This window comes from Psammomys obesus, unplaced genomic scaffold (assembly GCF_907164565.1).
Source record: "Psammomys obesus unplaced genomic scaffold, mPsaObe1.curated_primary_1811, whole genome shotgun sequence".
In the NCBI taxonomy this organism is placed as follows: domain Eukaryota; kingdom Metazoa; phylum Chordata; class Mammalia; order Rodentia; family Muridae; genus Psammomys; species Psammomys obesus.
In genome coordinates this window covers 2,186,216-2,204,429 of record NW_026596079.1, presented here as the reverse complement: position 1 = coordinate 2,204,429, position 18,214 = coordinate 2,186,216, and the positions used below count along the sequence as shown (strand labels likewise).

The 18,214-nt window shown below is 50.4% G+C and overlaps 1 long non-coding RNA gene across 1 annotated transcript in view; it reads right to left on the bottom strand.

The window, feature by feature from the left end:
* Positions 1-13,298, bottom strand: part of LOC129690706 (uncharacterized) — a 40,604-nt gene extending 27,306 nt beyond the window's left edge. Inside the window, exons 1-2 of the long non-coding RNA XR_008722357.1 lie at positions 13,264-13,298; positions 12,642-12,821 (exon numbers count right to left, since the gene is read on the bottom strand). This is a non-coding gene — a long non-coding RNA (uncharacterized LOC129690706). The remainder of the gene's footprint in view (positions 1-12,641; positions 12,822-13,263) is intronic.
* Between the last annotated feature and the right edge of the window lie 4,916 nt (positions 13,299-18,214).

Sequence of the window (18,214 nt, the reverse complement as noted above, 5' to 3'; positions counted from 1 at the left end):
CAGTGTGTTCCCAGTCACATGACTTTGGACAGAGCGCCAAGATCCCTATTGGGAAGGGGCAGTCTCTCCAAAACTACTGCTGGGGCTACTGCACCTCCAAGAGAGACTGAGCCCTGATCTTATGCCACATGCAAAAATCAACTCAAGGGCAGTAAAGACAGAAAGAGTAGGCATGAAACTATAAAACCAGTGGAAGATAGCATAGAGGAAGAACATGGAAATGAGATCATATCAAATTAAAACATCCTGCGAAGTAAAGGAAACAATAAACAGAGTAGAAAGAATGGGAGAAAACACCATATATCACAGAAGTTTAAAAAAAAAATCATACCTATAGGAAACTCAACTATTCAGTAGTGACAACACCAAATACATTATTGCAAAATGGGCAGAGGACTGAAAGAGACATTTCTCAAAACAAATGGAAGTGGCCAACACACGGAAACACTGCTGTCACCAGGAAAATATAAATGCAAGTCACAAATGAGCTATTCCCCATGCTTGCTAGACCAGCTACTACTAAGATGAAAAGAGATGACTAGGGCTGGCAAGGGTATAAACCAAAGAGAATCTTTGTGCAAATGTGGATGTGGCAATCTTGTCTAAACATTTTGGAAAATGGTATAGTAATCCCCCCCAACAATTAAGCACAGGACACCATAAGTTCCAGCAATCCCCAGCGCCGAGCCAAGGAAAACCAAAGGGGTATAGAGGCATCTATGTCCTGTGTTCAGAGCAGTACTGATCCCAGCAGCCAAGAAACAGAATCAAGCTATGTCCACCGGGCGATGAACAAATAAAGAAAAAGTGGCATAACAACACCACTCAGCTTTCAAAAAGGATGAAATCTTGCCACATGTGACAACAGGAGGGACCCCAGAGGGCATCAGGTTAAGTGCAAAGAGCAAACTGGCATGACTTCACCCCATATGGAATCCAATGGCTAAAATCATAGAAGCAGAGTAGAACTTTGGGATGGTGATCTGGGGGTGGAGAGCAAATGCCAGTCAGTCCCAGGAGAAACAGGAGATGTAAGGGGCTCAAGAAATCTATGTGACTACAGGTCATGTGTAATCAGTAAGAGACAGGCTGGAAATGTTCTCTCCATGAAAACATGTCACACCATCAAGATCCACAGCTTGTCAGTCAAAACAGTTAAGGAATGAGGCACGGCTCAGTGGTGTCGGGTTTGCCCAGCGTGGGCAAGGCTCTAGCACCCAGTATCTGAAGAAAAGAAAACGTAACCTTGGCATGTGGCATACCAGTACTCCCGGCATTTCAAGAGCAGGAGGATAGTAAGTTCGGAGCCACCCTACATCATGAGCTTTTAAAAATTACTGCTATTCTTTAAAAGCTACAAAAGCAACATGAGATTCAGCAACCAGAAAGATAAGACATGTTCTAAAAATGGAAGACTCGGTTGCTTCGAACTAAGTATAGATTTACTAATATAACGATATGTAATTATTATATAATTATTAAATTATTTTTAATTTTATAATTTAACAATTTATATATATGTGTATATATATATATATATATATAATTATAATTAGTTTATAAATCTGGTCAAACCTCAAGCCAAAGAAAACCAGGTTTGGGGTTTGCTTTGCATATATATATATATATATATAAAATCCTTCCATGGAAGGATTAGATTTTAAAATGTAAATTCAAGGCTCATGTGTAAAAGTAATCTGGAATGGACAGAGAAAAAAAAATATCCTAACAACAAGCAACAGCAATAATTCTCGGTAACAGGAAGTCCAGCATGATGCCTTCATAATTACACAGAGGAAAGGCTGCAGGTCACCAAAGCATCACAGAAATGCACACACACAAAAAGCACAAAACAGGTTTTCTAAACATCTTCCAAGCTCATTCCTGTAGGGAAATACAGGTGTGCCCCCTGGGACACAAGACCAAATTAGATGACACGGCCACTGACCTCCATGTCCACCTAGGAAGGTGATCTAACAATGTGTGTCACGGCTTCAGAGGTGCACACCTGGGATCCAACCCTTGCTTGTCCTCGCATGCTGCCCTGAGACACTAACGAGGGGGTCTAGGGCAAGGTCACCATTCTCCACAGGAAACACTAAGCGCCTATTGCCAACAACAGATGGCTGATGCCACCGCATGGCAGGGCACATCACAAAGCACTGAGAAGCTGTCAGAGAGGAAACAGTGGTAACCGCTGAGTCCCTCTCTACCCCACAGCAGCACTCACATCCCAGGGCAGAAGAGGCCACAAGGTGCCAGAATTTGTCAGGAGAGGTCTTGTAAAACAAAAGGAAACATAATGATATATGTTGGTGTTTGCCTGATGAACTGCATGGGGATTCAGAGGAATGTGTCAGAAAGTCAGCCCAGCAGGTGGTAGATGCTCAACTGCCCAATTGCAGCTTCCTCACACACCGCTATCGGACTGTATAAACAATGAGAATCCTAAAACAAGATGGCATCAGAGTCGTTCAGATGCAGACTGCCCATACTGTGAAACAGGACTCCACAGTCACAGCAACTTCTGGAACCCTCCAGGAACTACTGGGAAGCAGACAAGCCACAGACTACATGATGCCATGCCACAGAAAGCTTAAGATGACCTCAGGTTATCTTAAAATGGCTGAAGGTTCCCTGAGAGCTGACTGGATGGTGACAGCTGAGGTGACTGTGGCCAGATACCCATGGCCATTCCTCCTGTTTCCATGGCCAACCCTGCTGGCATCCTGGTCATGAAGTCCTGCGCCCCAACCTGCCCCAACAGCACCATGTCTTCAGATGGCCGCGCCCTCTCTGTCTCCTGCTGCCAGGGCAGCCAGTGCAACCGCAGCGCTGCCTCAGGTCTGACCAGGAGCCTCGGGGCTCTATGGGCCAGTGCCTCTATCAGCCTACTGTGGGCACTGCTTCGGGCTGCCTGGTGAGGGCCTGGGTGGCCTTTCCCTATCATCAGGGGATCTGTCTGAGGCCTCAGCAGCACCCTACTCCCCACCCAGCCCAGGCTGTTATTCTCTCTGCCCATTTCCCCCCAAGACACACTCAGTATTCCCTTCTGTCACAGAAAGGAAGTAACAGCACCTGCCCCAAAGGCTCCTGGGAGCAGGGAGCAGACAGGGGCTCCTGAACATACAGGAAGAGAATGGCGGAAGCAAACAGGGTGTTGCTAAAAGATACCACCTCTCTGGGATAGAGGGTCCCGGCTTCATAAGTTGCCCTCAGTACTATTGGTTCTGCAAGAAGCTATCCCTGGGGGAATAGAAGAGTGGGTACCCAAATTCTCTCTCTTCTAACTGGACATGAATTCACAGCTAGCCTATAAGAAGTTTAAACTGGACACCTAATTTTTTATAAAGAAGACAGAACTATACAATAGAGAAAGAAAGCACCTTCAACAAATGGTGCTGGTCTTACCGAATGTCAGTGTGTAGAAGAATGCAAACAGATCCATACCTATCACCCTGCACAAAAAGTCCAAGTGGATCAAAGACCTCAACATAAAACCAGATACATTGAACCTGACAGAAGAGAAAATAGGGAAAAGCCTTGAATACATTGGTACAGGAGACAACTTCCTGAACAGAACACCAACAGCACAGGCTCTAAGATCAACAATTAATAAATGGGACCTCATAAAACTGAAAAGCTTCTGTAAAGAAAAGGAGGTGTGAGGTGGGGAGAGGGGCTGAGGAAAGAAGGAAGAGAGGGAAGAGGTACCTAAACAGAAGAGTTCCCTCACTCCTGATCACTCAGGCCCTATAAGTCACTGTCAATAGGACACAATGGCAGCCCACAGAATAGTAAAATAACTTCATCAACTCCACATCCAACAGAGGACTAATATCCAAAATACATAAAGAACTTAAGAAACTGGACAGCAACATAGAAATAATCCAATTTAAAAATGGGGTACAGATCTAAACAGAGAATTCTCAACAAAGGAATCTCAAATAGCCGAGAAACACTTAAAAGAAATGCTCAACATCCTTAGCCATCAGAGAAATGTTAATCAAAACAACTTTGAGATTCCATCTTACACCAGTCAAGATGTCTAAGATAAAAAAACATAAGTGACAGACATGCTGGTGATAATGTGGAGCAAGGGGAACACTCCTCCACTGCTGGTGGGAGTGCAAACTTGTACAGCCACTTTGGAAGTCAATCTGGAGGTTTCCTAGAAAATTGAAAATCCATCCACCTCAAGACCCAGCTATACCACTCCTGGGCATATACCCAAAAGATGCTCCATCCTCTCAAAAGACACTTGCTCAACTATGTTCACAGCAGCTTTATTTGTATTAGCCAGAAACTGGAAGCAACGATGTCCCTCAACCAAAGAATGGATATAGAAAATGTGGTACATTCATACAATGGAGTACTACTCAGCTGTTAAAAAACAATGACATCATGAAATTTGTAGGCAAATGGACGGAACCAGAAAAAAAAATCATCCTGAGTGAGGTAATCCAGAAGACAAACATGGTATGTACTCACTTATAAGTGTAAATAAAGTAAAGTAAAAGACAATCACACTATGTTCCACAAACCCAAAGAGGCTAAGTAACAAGGGGGGCTTATGGGGAGATGCAAGGATCTCCCCAGGATGGGTAAATAGAATAGATTTCATAGGTGGACTAGGGTTGGGTGGAATTGGGAACAGGAGAAACCAAGTGGAAAAGTGAGAGGAAGAAGATAGTGGGAGAAAAAAAACTGGAATTGTGGGTCATATCCACGGCGGGCAGAAACCTAATGCAATGGAAACTCTATAGACTCTATCTGTAACTGTAGCAAAGATCCTAATAAATATGTTCAGGGTCTGAACATATCATCTTCTGTAACCAGGCAAGGCCTCAAATGGAGGGACTGGGACACCAACCCAGTCACAAAACCTTCCACCTACAATTTGTTCTGCCTACAGAATGTGCTGGGACCAGCCTCACGAAATCGTTATCAAAGATACCAGAGAAGTATGATCCAGCAACCAATGGGAGCAGGTGCAGAGTACCAGAGCCAAGCATTAGGCGGAGCTCATGGAAAGCTGCTGAAGAGGAGGACTGGAGGAACCAGAGGGGTCAAGGACACAGCAGGAGAACTCAGCCCACAGAATCAACTGAACGTGAGAGGTCAGGGAAGCTGTGGGGGTCTGACCTAGGTCCTCTATATATATGTTACAGCTGAGAAGCTTGTTGTTCTTGTGGAAAACCTAACAATGGGAGAGGGCATATAGCTGGCCTTTGCTACTTTGTGGGTTCTTCTTTTTTCCACTCTTTATTCTCCTCACCAATCTCCCCGTTTCACCATCTAACACTAGATAGATGAGAAACAAGGATAGAAGAGAGAGAGAGAGAGAGAGAGAGAGAGAGAGAGCCCTGAATCTAATCTTTCCTTTTGTTTCTTCTTTGAGCACACAACTACTAACAAACCACAACCAACTCCCCTGAATGAGCAACAAACAAACATCAACCCTGCCTATAAGGGCTCTCACATTTACATAGCCTCTGAAAAGTTCCCAGAATTCCAAACATCCACAATCGCTGAAATGATCTGCAGCCAGCAATACCCATGCCTCTACTAGAGCACGAAGCAAATCATAGCCAGCTGCTGTGGACAGTCTGAGGCAGCCCCATATCCCCACACCTGGGATTAAAATGAAAAAATGGTCTTATATTATATATGTGTTTTGTTTTTTTTAAGAAACCAAAATTCTAAAATTGTCACCGCAAGCCAGGGCTATCCCTGCCTCTTTTGTCTACCTGTGGGACCCTTTTCCATCTACCGGATTGCCCAGCCTTAATGTGATAGTATATGCCTGGCCTGTTTTTGTTTTTGTTTTTTTCCAAGACAGGGTCTGTCTGTGAGTAGCCTTGGCAATCCTGGACTTGCTATGTAGACCAGGATGACCTCAAACTCACAGAAATCTGCCTGCCTCTGCCTCCCCAGGTGCTGGGGTTACAGGCATGCGCCACCACGCCCAGCTGCCTAGTCTTGTTGTAGCTTGTTATACTGTATTTAGTTGATGTCTCTTTCTGAGGAGAGGCGGAGGAAGGGGGATCTTGGGGAAAAGAGAGGTGGGCACACGGAGAGGCTGGGGAAGCGGAGGGAAGGTAAACTGCAGTGGGGATGTAATATATGAAAGAAGAAAATAGACAGACAGACAGACACTAAATGTCAGGCAAAAGTGTCCCTGCCAAGGCTCCACATTGACAAAGAGCAAAGCCATCTTCAGCCTTGTAGATCAAGGTCAGAAGGTAGGCGAACTCTCACAGGATAAAACCTGTACTTGTGCAGACAGGGTCCCCAAAGGGAGAAGGGGAGAACACAAGGAGCCTGTCTGAAACTCAACACTGCTTAGTCAGCTCTCCTCCCTCAGGAAAGTGTGGCTCAGTGCTCTACCTGTCCTCCATAGGGTAGAGCTCCGTGGTTATTTCTGTCTGTTGGTCACCAACATACGCCTTTGCTTTCAGAATGTGGAAACTCAGGGACTGTTATTACCTGTCTTCAATAAGCTCATGCTCCACCCGTCCGCTATGGCTTGACCTCCAGCTGGCTCCTGACTTCACCCCTTGCTAACGGAGGCCCTCTGGCTTTTGTGGGCCCACACGCCAACACAGCTCTCCTGCGCTCTCCTCCACACCCTCTTGCACAGGTAGTGTGCAGATGGCACATGCAAGGAGCCGAGGCACAGAAATCCTGTCCGACCCAAGAAGGCAGGGGGTACAACTCACAACAGAAGGGGCGAATAGCTGTGGCCCCCGATATCCTCAGCCAGATAGGGTACAGACATATTCTGCGCTCCGCAACTGCTCATCCTTAAAGATGAACAATGGAACAGATCAGCCAGAGTTGCCTCAGCCTTAGAAGGGGATGGTGCTGGCAGCAGGGGTGCGTGGAGCCTCACAGCCCTGGGGAACAACTCAAACCCACTCTCTACCTAAAAGCAATTTCTCAGCCAGAGCTCGAACTCCAGAGGGGCAGTATGGAAAAAAAAAAAAAAAAAAAAAAAAACAGACAGTAGACATAACGGTTAGACCCAACTGGATTCAACTCCCAGCTCCATTCTTCATCTGCTCTGAGGTCTTAGAACCTCCCGGGTCAGAGAGAGAACAACCCCCCACTGTTCTGCTCTCCCCTGGCACCATCTTGAGCTGTGGCATGCTCCCCCCAGCCACCACAGCACAGCCACACCCCACCTATCGGTATGGCTTGCCTGCTCGTGCCATCCAGGGTGTGAACACAGCAAGGTGCACAAAGAGCAGCAGGAGCCTGAAGATGAGCTTCCTCATTGCAGTGTTGTGGTTGGTGCGCCCTCTGCAAGTCACGGCCTCCCTCTGTAAGGTATGGATGAGGGCCTGGTTTTGAAGGGCCTGGTGTCACTGACCCCCACTACATCCTGCCATGTGGAGGGGTGGGTGCCCTGGGGGCATCATAAACTGAAATGCAAAGATGCATGCTCTTCCCAATGGTCAGCTCATGTCAAAACAAGTTTCACTGGGTGCCTAACCATGCATTTTATTATGCTGAGACCATGGAGACAGGCAAAACTCTCCAAAGTCCTAGAGGAGGGCAGCACAGAAGAACACACACACACACACACACACACACACACACACACACTCACCCACTCAGAATCAAGTGGCAGAAACAAGCCGAGGGTTTTGCTCACAACAGCCTTGTGCCATGCTTAGAAAGGCAGGAAGGGGTCCCCAGATGGGGACACTGAATGGGTAGGCTCAGGAAAGACACCGGGCACAGGTTAGAGAAGTGGGCCCTTCATCTCCAAGGCTAGAAGGACATTAAAAAAAAAAATGTTGCAATGCTAAGTGAAAGCCAGTCTTTCTACAGCAGGGCCAGGGTACCTACAATGACTCCTAGCTACAACCAACAGGCCAGAGGTGCCCAGAGGAGCCAACACCAGTAAGGCCAGGCTGGAGGCCACAGACCAGATGGAAGAGACTCACAGCTGCAGCCATTCTGTACCCCAGACCAGGAAAAACAGAATTGTCGTCCTCTGCAGCCACCACCAGACATCAATCTATGCCCCTTAGCACCCTGGCTGTTAAGGGGGGTGGGGGAGCAGCCCAGGAAAGAAGGCCAAGCTTAGAAATGAACCCAGCTCCTCATTAATTGGTGCCTCTAAAAGTGTATGCTGAGTGGGTGGCCAAGCCAGGAAGGGGCTGCTGGGCTGTGTGTTTGTTAATGTTGGGAGACAAATTCTGGGCTTCCAACTTAAAAATGTGTCCTTTTTCCAAAGAATTGGCGAGAATGGATAATGAGGTAGTGTGCAGTCAGCAGGCGTGGGCAGGCGAGGCACCGCACCCTTTCTCCTGCTTGACAGCGTTTTCCAGCAGATTCTCTACAGTCCCTGGTGCCCATGAGTCCCTAAACATAGCCCTGAAACTTCCAGCTCTCCTGGAATACCTTCATACTCTATCCTACCCGTGTCCCACATTCCACTGGTACGGACTCACCTGAATCCGTCAGACTATACCCAGGAGATTGTACAGGTGCAGGATAACACACACAGGCACACACGGACATATTCCTTAAGCCTGGCATCTGCCCCACAAGCTCTGGTGATGCATGACCCTGCAATGACACCTTCCCGGGCACCAGCCACCCTGCCAGTAAGCTCGTTCATGGGAACAAGAATCCTGAGTTCTGCCCTGGCCTCCCCTCTCCATCAGAAGAGCAGCATACACAGCTCCTTATGGCCCTCAAACTTATACCACGTTCACCCTGAGAATGTCCCCCTTGTGGGGCAGAAGAGCCAGGACAGTCACCCTACCAACACTGCCACTATCAACACCATCTCTGGTTCACAGGCCGCTTCCAGCTTCTTTAGGTCAAACTTCTTTCTCTTTGGAGTTCCCAGCAGGCAGAGGGGCAGAACAATGAGCAGGCTCATCTCTAGAGTCAGAATGCCAGGGTAGTCTTTACAGCCCCGTGAGAGTGTGATAACTTACTCAAACACAGGAAGTGTGCAGGCCTGCCTTGTGTTAGGAAGCCAGCAGATCCCGGCAGACGTATGGTAGTCAACAGACAGGAGACAACAGACGATGAAGGGGTAAAAGACAGTGATGCTAACCACTTAATGACCACAGTGATGATATAATCCACTTGAGAACAGGCCATGCCCTCAGCCACCCGGACAGAAGGTTGTCTGGAGCGGGAAATGGAAAGTGGCGCAGCTCGGAAGATGGCTCAAAAAAAAAGGCGGCCCCCACTGCCTGGGGACTGCATTCCTCTGCGGGCCACCGCAGCCCCTTCTTCACACTTCAGAACTCTCGAGTGCTATCCCAAAGAGCTGGAGCCTCTGCATTTCTGGAATGGGCTTCATGGACCCCTGGAAGCTGTGATCATGTCAGCAGTATGAGAAGGCAAGGTTTGGGAGCTCTAGAAAGTGACATGGTTAATATCCCATAGCTAAGGAGCTGAAATACTGGGCTCACACCAGAATGTGGAATAAGTCAGGCCTGGGATCCAACCTTGTCTCAGGGGAAATCAGAGTCAGAAAACAAGACAATCTCCCATCGATCCAGTGGAAGAAAATCATAAAGGTTTATTGGGCCAGAGCATTTGGCCAGGGTCTCTCGGGCCAGCGTGACCACTTGGCCCTGCTTGCTCATTTCCAGTCAGGAAGGGCCGCTGTTTCCAGGAGTCAGAGCAGAGCCTGTGGTTGCCAAGATAATGAGCAGCCCCTGCCATCAGTCCAGGAAGGACCTAACTGTCCCAGATCCACCAAAGGGCACACAGTGCCACTGCACCAAGGGGAGTCCAGCCACACAGCATGGAGCCCCGAAGCAGACCAACCTAGACCTTTCAGCTCCGGCCATGAGACCCTGTCCAACAAAGCTCAACAAGACTCCACAGGCCTTTCTTGAAAAGCACCAGCAGTTACTGCCAAGTCCAGGCCTCCCTTCCTGCCCAAGCTTCCAGGGTCACTCCCCATGTACTCTGTGAGGAACACAGCCTGAAGGCAGCCCCTTTCTCTTGGACGCCATGTCCTGAGCCTCCAACAAAGGCCTGACCACTGCAGAGCCCCCACAGAACACAGAGACAAGGGCCCTGACTACAGAGCCCATGGTGAAGGCCTTGTTTGGCCCTATTTAGGTGGGCAATCCACCCCAGCAAGTGACCAGCCTGCCTGCGACAGCCACAAAGCTGACCCAAGTCCTAACAGGTTGCACCCATGCTCTGCCCCTCATCCATGTGCTCTGGGTAAGAAGCCAAGCAAAGCATATCTCCACCCACCCTCAACTCAGAAAGCCTAGGGGCTGATGGGAAAAATCTGATGGCTAGAACAAAGTAGGACAGTCTGAAATGACAAGCACCAGAGGGCAGCCCTAGATATCAGACAGGGAACCATGGCCTCAACTACCCAGGCAAGGTACTCTAGACATGCAAAGGGTTGGAAAACTGTTCAAGACACCTGGTTTGTTGACAGGTGCCACCTGCTATGCTAGAGGGCCTGGCCAAGGCAACCCTGCAGAATAGAGAGCTCAGTGTGGCACTGACAGAAAGCACAGAGAAAGAAGAACAAATAGTTCAAGCTCAGGGTCAGCTCTATCACATCCTCCACTTCTTTAGCAAACTTGGCCAGGAACCCATAGATTCCCTGTCCCAGGGCTACAGCTGGCTGTGAGTGCGGTGGCAGGCAGAGAGTGATTGCAGTTGGCTGCCAGCAACTTAAGTCTGCAAGTTTCTCTCCTGAGAATATAAACTAGATCTCCTCCCCACCTGCCTTGGCACACCAAAGGAGGCAGGACCAGAACAGTCCACGTACAGAGTGTAAACCCAAACAGATTTCACAGTGAACAAGTGAAGGCATCCTGTCCTGGAGGAGACAGCGGTGACTGCACCTCCTTCCTTTCTGTCCTGCAGTCTCTCTGTCACCCAGTTCCCCATGCACAGATGCAGCGGCCACTCAGGAACCAAGCAGTGCTGAGTAGGGACCGTATACAGATGAATCTGATGTCTACCTTCATACTCACTGTTACTGATAAGCGCACAGTCAGAATTTGAAGAACAGAAATGAATGGCAGCAGGATGGAGCCATGGGCAAAATTCCACCCATAAGATCAAAATGGATTTCCTAGCCCCGAGCCCACCCACCACACGTGACCTGGAAAGAGAAGCAACAGAAGCTGGCACCTTTACACCGCAACACACACTTCCCCAAAACTGCAGAATGATAAAATGTCCAGCCACCTCAGACTGTGTGTGTCTGGACTCTAGAGAAAAGCACCTCAGAACTTCAAGTAGGGGACTAACACGATTTCTCTTCCTGGGCCCCCAGCTTTTCACCTTTGGGATGAAATCACAGCAGGCCCTCTCCTTGGGGCCACTGAGTACCCCTAGCAGAGGTTGGCCCTGACCTAGAGGATAGGTGTGGCTGGTGTTACTCCTGTAGAATGCTCCCATCTTCCCCAATCTTCCCCATATCCTACCCAACTCCATACCTGACCCAACTCAAACCCCTTACCCTTTGGGGCTCCCGTCACATATCTGTGAATGACTGGCTACAGCTATAGTCATAGTTTACTCCTCAAATCCCTGCCTGTAACCTTCCAACTTGTATGCTTCAGCATCTGTACTCCCCTCCAGGCCCTTCTTCTACAGCCTACTCCTTTATCCAAACTTGACATTGCTCACTCAGCTTTCGATGCTGTGCTGGGTCCTGGGGGACAAGCAGGCAGAGGCGCCTACACCATGGACTCAGAAGAGCATGAGGGAGTGAAGGGCATTCCAAGAAAGAGAATTGGCATGCGCATTCAGATGAGTAAAGAAGGCACAGGGTACGCAAGAAACAAGGACCCGTGAGCATAATGAAAGAACCAAAAACACTGGCTAGAGCCTTACATTCAAGCCAGATGCAGAGCTTCAACCTGCAAACAGGGGGCTGTGGAAGGGATATAATGACATCTGCCTGCACATGTGCCTCCAGACACAGTGCTGTGGTCTAGGTTGTTGTCCGAACATCTACATATGGCCATACAGGGAAATGCCTGAGGAAACATGACTGGACAAAGTGAGAAGATGTGAATGCCAGCTATCATTAGTCAGGAACACAAATGACCCAGCTAAAACTCAACCTCCTGTAAGAATCCTCCTGGCCTTTTAAGGGCCCTCCCCCAGCCATCCACAGTCACAACTTGCTCTTGACCTCCCACACCCTGGGTCCCAGGACCTGGTGTGTGAGATTCCCGCAAGCTTACAGTGGAAGAAGCTGTGTCGCTGGAGAGTACAATGTTACCCCTGGACCTTTACCACTAGCAGATTGTACCTTCGCCTCCAGCCTAAGAGTACAGCCATAGTGCAAGTACAGGCCATGCAGCAAATCCAATCCCTGCCTCCTGGACATGAGAGGTAACACAGAGAGCAAGCAATGGCAGTGTGAAAATAGCAGGTACCGGGAAGAAAAGGAGGAGCAGGGAAATATCCAAGGAGAGGTCAGGAAGTGACTTTAAGCCAGCTGGCTCCAGGCCAGGGCCTAAGAGAAAAGCAGGCAGGCAGGCAAGGGTGGAAGGAAGGGGTAGAAGAAAGGGGTGCCACAGTGTGAGTGGAAAGATGCATGGCGGGATGAGGGGTGGAGGAGCTGCACCACGGCCCAGGGAACTTCCTGGGAAGACTGTAAAGGTCCCTACCTTCGCTGTCCAACCTGCAGGAGTGGCTTCGAGGCTTATTTAGTTACAGGTGACTAGTAACTGCCACCTTGGACCTCTGACACAAAGCTTCCCGGTGGAGAGAAGGCTGAGACAGGATTCTACCAACAACAGGTGGCCCCGGGTGGGGGATTCCGCGGGGATACTGCAGCTCCAGACCACCTGAAAGCCCCAAAAGGGATCCCGGTGAGGCACCGTGTACAACTTGAAGAACAGAATAAGGCAAGACACATAAGATCGTGATCTCCAGCTCAAGGGCTCAAGGGCTGATCCTCCCTCAGAGCCTCAGGGACACCTCTTGCAGCTAACAAGTGAGTTCGCGGGCGCTCCAGGTAAAGCGCGGTCCTCGAGGGTGGGCAGCAAGGATCCTAGCCAGACCCGGAGCCACTCTGGCCGCCAGGGCCGTCCTTGCCCACGCAATGCCCAAGCCACGCACCCTAGCGCCGCATCGGGCATACAAATCCCCATCCCGTGCCCCGCAAGCTGGTTTTACACCCGGCCCCGCCCACTCCGCGCCTCCAGGCTCCGCCCCGCGCGCCTGCCCGAGCCGCTCCCTTCTCCCCCAAGATCGCCCGGGTGCCGGCGAGCGCGCCGGCTGCATCACCTGCTCCACCTGCTTTCACCTGCCTCACCTCTGGGGCGTGCTCTAATCTTCGCGGAAGGAGGGCAGCAAGCCGCAAGCTAGCCCTCCAAACATCACGTGATGAGGAAACCAGCCAATGGTGGGCGGCCCTCTACACGCCGGCCGGTGGACTACGAGTCCCAGCGTGCCCCGTTGGGGTGAAGCAAGGTGACGGTGGCTGGAGCGGCCAAAAGACGCCAGCAGGGAGTCAAGTCCAACAAGATTGAGGGTGAAGTGAGAGGAGGAAGTGGGACCCTGCCTCAGGTGTGCTTAGCCGGGGCAGCTTGGTTAGCGGAAGCTTGGGCATGAACTTCCCACAGGGACACAGACCGGAAATCTGAGGATGAGTGCAGTTGAAGTACCCTAGCAAGGACTGTGCCTGGGAGCTGCGGATTGACTCCGGGTGGCCCTTTGGGGATCCTACCTGGATATTCAATCTCGGCCTGGCACTGGGCATCCCCTTCATTCTCCAGTGGGTACACGGGAAGAAGGGCCAGACAGACTGGGGAGGAGCGTGGGTCACGATGTGCCACCTGCTGATCACTGAGGAGCCCAGGTCATGCATGGGCATCGGAAGCATATGACTTGCCCTGGCCCTTGCTAATCATGTGGTCCGACCTAGTGAATCCTTCTTTGAGTCCATTCTCAGCAGGGTCAAACACCTGCCGTCATGATCTGCATAGGCTGCTGAGCTGCCAGGCACTGAGCTCGCCCTTTGCAACCTCAGAAGACATGGGGGATTACCTGGACTAGCAGAATCGGAAATAGGACCACACACCAAAAACTTTTTGTTGAAGGGTCTGTGTGCATCCGGACACCCGTCTGTAGATCTCAATGTCATCTGAGATTTGTGAAGCAACCCCTGGCTCCTGATCCTATAGTTAGTAATGTGTGTGCTGGAGACTGAGCATGTGAACAGTGCTGAGTGCCAGGCGGCTTTTGAACCCAAGTGGGTACCAGAGAGGTGTGTGAAGGAGCGCTTCGCATAGGAACCCAGATACCGTCATGAGTTCTGGACACTGAGGCACTAATGTGTGTGTCCACCATGAAAGGGTATGTGAGCAGACAGTGTGGCCATGTGAGGGAGCAGGAGATGAGTGTCCCTGCGGGCACTGGGTGTGAATGTGGATTTCAGCACACATTGGCATAAGTTTGTGTCCAGGCACATTCATGGGAACAGTTGTTCATGGTACCATCATGCATGAGGAGGACAGAGGAGACTGGGGCTAAGATGAACACACGCCCAGCTCTGCCTGTGCTGGGCTAGACTCAGACATTTGGGAGGAAGGGCCACCAAAGGCCAACGCCTGTCTGAGGGATGGGTAGTCACTCTGGCCCTGAATCTCCTGTCTCTTCCAAGATGAAGAAGAGGGAGGGGAGGGCTGGGTGTGTGTTCAGTTGTCCAGTCCTGAGTTCCATCCCCAATACCACAGAAAAAGAGGAAAATGAAGTGTGCTTTCCATGGAGTGACCCCTCCAGAGTGGCCTCCTCTCCTTTGTCATGGGCTATGTGGTCTCTGGGGCCTGTGAACGAATCTACCTTGAACAAGAGCTACCAGAAGAAGGGCTCAATGCCTCCTTTCAAGTCTGCGGTGAGGCCATCTTGCCTCCTGCAAAGAGGCAGGGTACTCACTCCTACAGCTCAAGCACAGCAAAGACTCGAACAGAAGGGAGGGAGGCAGCCTGCCCAAGGCTTGGGGAGTAGGCGCAGGATCAGAGTTCCCTTGGGCAGAGTTGACACAAGGTCTCCAGCAGGTCTAGATCCCATCCCCTCAGACCACAGACACCACAGAGCTAGTGTCTGAGACTATCCTCTGCAGGATGGACTCTGATACTTGGGGGCCAGGATTGGCTTCTGGCACCTTCGGTTGGGGACAACAGATTGGAATAGTTCCAAGATCTTTGGAGGGATGCTGGGCTCGGCAACTTCACCTGCTTGAGAAGCTCATGAGGACCCCACCCACATGAGTGGCCCTGGCTTAGACTGTATCTCCAAACCCAGTACTCAGGAAGCTACTGAGTAAGGGTCTCTCCTCCTACTGTCCCTTCAACATACACTGTCCTGTCCTACTCCCAAGTGTAAGGTGTTTGAGCCTCTCACTCTGTTCCCTCAACAGCCTTCATTCACTCATTAAATCCTTTACCTTAGGTCCCCTTGTCAATAGAACCACACTTTTTCTCCATTCTGACAGGTGCCCAGCTTAGCTGGCTGTATGACTCAGTCATGGCCAGGAGTGACAGCAGAGAAATACAGAGTCTTCAAACCCTTCAGAAGGACAGAGGTAGCTGGCTAGACCACCTCACTGCCTCTTTCTCTCCTCTAATCTGAAATGTAGGTACCACAGCCATCATGCCAAGTATTGAGCAGTCACAGGTAAGGGCCGTGGGATGAGGACAGCACCTTGTCACACTCAGCCAACATCTATGTCCCATCTTCCAGCCTGGACCTCCTGCCTGGAAGTGCCTCCCACTCAGAGCTTTGCCTCCATACCTACTCAGGCACCAGGCCAGGCAGCCTTCCTTATATCCTCCAAGTTATATAAGTGCCTACCCTCCTCTAGCACAACACCAACCCTATGGCCTCCCTACCCCAAAGTGAAGCTCCTTGTTTGGTGGCCATCGTGTGTGAGTCTTTTTCATGGTGTGTTTGCTGAGAATATTCTAGAGAAAACGGGCTAAAACTAGGGAAGGGGCTCCAGGGCCACAGAACTCCATCCTCCACACCACCCAGGTAGGGTGCCTCCTCACACCACCCAGGTAGGGCGCCACCTGGGTGGGCAGCCCAAGATTCCAGCTGTTCTTCTCCATCCTGACACTTGTTTCTGAATGAAGAACAAGTAAGCAAGGGCTGAGAGCACTGGGGCATGGCCCCGGAGCCCAAGCACCATCATCTTACCAGTTCAATGAGACCTGTGGAGAGGCCAGGATGTATACATAAACAGAGCCATCAGGTATCTCGGGAGCAGTAAGAAGGTAACCCAGGTTAGATCATAACTGTCTATGCCCCTGTACCACTTATGAGTAACTCCTAGGGCCTTAAGGCCCACAGTAGTGGGTATGACTGGAGGCTGTCCTGGTATTAGTGATCCCATCAGCCATTGAGCTGTGCTCTTTGGCCACAAGAATTACATATAAGAGAAGCCACGGGTTAACAGAAGGTGGGGAACCAGGACAGGTGGAGCAGTAATGGGCACCTAGACCCCAGGCTGTAGCCTCACAGCCACTGTGGCAATTCTGTTCCCTACCCTAGAAAAGTCAGGCCTTGCTGATGTTGGGTAACAAGTCAAAAGGTGGGAGGCTTAAGCTGGAACACCAAGTCTCCCTGGGTCCTGGGCAAGGGTACCCCTCGTATTCCTCCCCCTCAAAGGAAAGAAGTTGGGTCTTCATTCTGCTCTTGGGTGGGGAGTGCTGAGGAGGCTATCCTGGCTGGTCTCTGGTCCCCTTGCTGAGTGTCCCACAGATCCTTGAAAAGCAGATCCTTTTGGGCTCATCCCTGTAGGTCCCACTCCAGTCTCCCAAGGACAAGTCTATACACTGTACTTCCAGAACCTGATGGCTTCTGCCTCCTGGGATCCTACCCCTGTGAAGGCGGGAGGCTCTCCTGAGTAGATTCACACTCAATACCTATGCTGCAGGCAGAGTGAGAGGAAGAGCCTTCAGGCAAGAGGCCATGAGAGAGGATAGTGCCAAGGAGCTCCCAGAACCAACCTGAAAAGGTTGTTGGGCTTCTCAGCCTGTCTCTGTTCAGGGAACCCATACAGGAGGGCCAAGCTTTCTCTGCCCGCAAACTATATTGCTGGGTCCCATCCTTTGCATCTCTGCCTCACCCTCAGCTTCCTCTCTCTGACCCAGAGCATCTCTTCAGTATTTGCAAAAATCTAAGGTGCCATCAAACCTTGCTGGAGCTCCCTGACCTGTACCCCAACATGTGTATGCCTACAATGGGATCACACGTGTACAGAAGGGAGGGAGGTTACTTGCATAGCCAGTTCCTTGTTGGAATCAAGGAAGAACCCGCTGCTGCTGGCTTCATCCTGGAGGCCAGAGCTCAGACCTCAGGTGTGCTGCAGACTTGGCTACCCTCCTAGAGCTGCAGGGGACGGGTAGCCTCAAGACAAGAGGATCACTTAGAAACCCCTCCCTCTGGCATTGGAGTCCTCCAACTGGCACCCTGTATCACCAGCTTCTCACCCAACACTGTGAAGAGAGCTTGGGGTGGCTTGAGGGAGACCCCAGCTACAATATCATCATGATGACAGCTCAGTGGCCTATGAAGTCTTAGCTCTGATATGACCAGTTGGTCCCACTGCCCAGCCCAGCCTGGCCTGAGGTAAACACTGGCCATCCTTGTTTTGTATTGCTGTGCAACTCTAGGGCACTTGCTACTCTTGCTGGGTGGGCCTCAGCTCCAAGCAGGAGAAGCACATACCTGAGAGCAGAATGGGAAGGTGCTTCCAAGAAGCCTGGCATTGTGGTAAGTGCCATACAAGGTTGGCTGGTAGGTTTCATGACCCACCCACCCCCATCTCATCCCACAGCCCTACAGGTTGTTTTTTTTTCCCTGAGGGTCCGTCTCCCATCCATGCCATGATGGCAGTGTGGGGCCTTTCCATCTACAAGGTGGGCTAGGGCCCTCTATGTCTCATCCTGGATGACAGAGAGAAGAAAGCCTCCAGATAGCCTCATGGTGTCACCTCCGCATTCCTTCACATTTTGCCCTGCAGCACCAGGCTCCAATCTAGCTGTCTCCTCACTCACTTGTCAGGTATCTGCAAGCCTCCATCAGATCCCTAACCTCTCCTTAAGCAGATACTGCAATGAGGGCTATGTTGCACATACCCAGACATGAACCCTCTGTGTCTCAGGCAAAAGGACTGGGACCCTAAATCTCCAGGACAAAAATAAAAAATAAAAAAATAACAAACAGAAAGAGA